This window comes from Montipora capricornis, chromosome 1 (assembly GCF_036669925.1).
Source record: "Montipora capricornis isolate CH-2021 chromosome 1, ASM3666992v2, whole genome shotgun sequence".
In the NCBI taxonomy this organism is placed as follows: domain Eukaryota; kingdom Metazoa; phylum Cnidaria; class Anthozoa; order Scleractinia; family Acroporidae; genus Montipora; species Montipora capricornis.
In genome coordinates this window covers 33,417,175-33,419,674 of record NC_090883.1, presented here as the reverse complement: position 1 = coordinate 33,419,674, position 2,500 = coordinate 33,417,175, and the positions used below count along the sequence as shown (strand labels likewise).

The window sequence follows — 2,500 nt, the reverse complement described above, 5'->3', positions numbered from 1 at the left end:
GTTACGTACAGACAAATTAGGAGCAATGAACTCATCACGGACCCGAACATAATTATTCAAGAGTCGGTCTATTTCGAAATTTGGAGCTAATAACAGCAAGTTCAGTTTTATCTTGGTTAAGTTTCAATAGGTTTTTGCACATCCAAAGGTCTGAATTTCTTCAACACAGCGCTCAATACGCAACTTTGCTTCATAAAGATCAGCACACCAATTGGTGTTGAAGGAAATATAACATAGTTGCGTGTCATCAGCATGCAGATGGTATAGTATAAGTCATGCTTTTTGATGATATCAACAATCGGTGCAGTGGAGACAAGGTACAGCAGTGGCCCCAGACCCCTGAGGCACCCCACGCAATAACGGTCGCCTTGATGACATGCCATCTTCTACATTAACAAACTGTTGGCGGGAGGTTAAGTAGGACTTAAACCAAGCCAATGCAGTTCCCTTCACCCCAAAACGGTTCGAGAGTCGGGATATTAGTATTGCATGATCCACCGTATCAAATGCTGCTGAAACCGGGTCTAATAAGAGTAATATAACCGACTTGTTTTGATTCAAAGAACACAAGATGTCAGTATGTACTCTAAGTAGTGCTGTTTCAGTTGAATGAAATTCTTTGTATGCCGACTGAAACGTCTCGTCAAGATGGTTGGTCCTGACATGTTTCGTCAGTTGAATTGCAACAGACTTTTCAACCAGCTTAGAAATAAACTTTAAATTTGAGATTGGCCGAAAGTTTGTGAACTGCTTGAAATCAGCACTTGGTTTCTTTAATGTAAGTGGAAGGGAAGCAATCTTTAGGGCATCGGGCATATAACCAGTTGACAATGACTAATTAACCATCCTGGTAATAGTAGGTAGGAGTACAGGAAAACAAACCTTAAGTAGTGACTGATGCCGGCAGAGGAACAAGACAACAGGACTTGCTTAAAGACTTATAAGCAAATTCCTTAACGTCATCTTGACTGACCTCAGGAAAGTTATTTAATTCAGCAACGTTGGTAAACAATTCATTATCATCCGCTAACGATAGATCTCTGTTTCTTGCCACAAGGGCAGTGTGAATCTTTTCAACTTTAGCAGTGAAAAAGTCAGCAAACGAATCAGCAAGTAAAGCATTGCTAAGAGTAGGTGGACATCGTGTCTCATGAGATTTCTGCATAAGCTTGTTTACAGTTCTAAACAGCACTCTTTGATCCGAGGAATGCTTATTAATTCATGATGTATAATAAGTAGATTTTAGTGAACTAATCAACTCGTTGACAACGCAACACTGATACTGGTACGCTTCCCTATCACTCTGTAGGCGTGTCTTCCGCCATTTTCTCTCTAAGCGACGTCTTTTCCGTTTTTCACTAGCAACTATTGGCGAATACCACGGTGCAAAAGGTCTTATTGTCACCAAACGCTTTTTAGCGGGGGCGTATTGATCCAACAACAATCTGGGACCATTATCATATTGAGCAACTGCACTATCCAAGCCAATGGGTTCTTCTTGAAATAGAGAAGAATTACGAACATCCTCGCGAAAGGAGTCAATATCCAAGGAGCACAATTTTCGAGTGCTAATAACTTTCTTCCTAAACTTAGGTTTTTTGAGAGATAAGTTACAGAATGCTGCAAGATGATCAGAGATCATCGAGTCATGGATCTTAACATTTTTTACAAGTTCCTCATTTAATCTTGTTTTTAGCAGATCTAGGGTGTGGCCAGTTGCATGAGTTGGAGAAAACACGTGCTGTTTGAGATCAAAGGTTACAAGAATTTCAATGAACTGCCTAGTAAGGGCGTTGTTAGAATTCTCCATATGAAAGTTTAGATCCCCAGCAATCATAAGACTAGCTAAGGGCTCAGATAAAACATGTTCTAGCAGTCTAGAAAATTCCTCAAAACACAGTGCACACGACGGTTATTCAAAGAAAAACTTACACTTGCCACGCATCAACATTGCCCAAATCGATTTCTGATAAAACTGTGTCGAAAAAAGCGTTGATCTCTCTCCAAAATCGTTTTTTTGGACTTCGAATAAGTTTCCTCCATACATTTTCTCACAGCATTTTGCAATGTTTGCCCCCTGGCGATCCCACAACCCTCTGCGTATAAACCAGGGATCCAATTACTGGCAACTCATTCATTGAGTGTCGAAAAGGAATTTTTTTGTTGGCTTTTAAAGTTTCAGCCGATCAGCCAATCGGAAGTAAAAGGTAATTCAATGCCGTGACGCGTTTCCCGCGCTGCACGTAACTGCTCTTCGTTCTGATTGGCGTATTTGATTTTCTGTAGCTGTTATTGGCTAAAGTGTTGACATTTGTTCGATTGTGGGGCATTCAGGTGAAGACCGTTCTACTGTTCAGGTTACACTTACAAAATAGTTCCAGATAAATAAGCAGTAAACCTCCAGAGCTTTTACCGTTGTTTATCGCTTCTTTAGGTTGAAAAGAAGAAGGTGGCTGAGAAGCAAAAGAGGGACACCTTAAACCAGTAATACCTCGAGATT

The 2,500-nt window shown here is 40.5% G+C and overlaps 1 protein-coding gene and 1 long non-coding RNA gene across 6 annotated transcripts in view; both read left to right on the top strand.

The window, feature by feature from the left end:
- The window catches only part of LOC138039931 (uncharacterized), a 141,375-nt gene that overhangs the window by 97,111 nt on the left and 41,764 nt on the right, over positions 1-2,500 (top strand). The window lies entirely within an intron of this gene.
- The window catches only part of LOC138039161 (nucleotide-binding oligomerization domain-containing protein 1-like), a 14,237-nt gene continuing 13,887 nt past the window's right edge, over positions 2,151-2,500 (top strand). Inside the window, exon 1 of the mRNA XM_068885356.1 lies at positions 2,151-2,500. This exon is cut by the window's right edge and continues 48 nt beyond it. The gene's annotated coding sequence lies outside the window, so the exon portion shown is untranslated.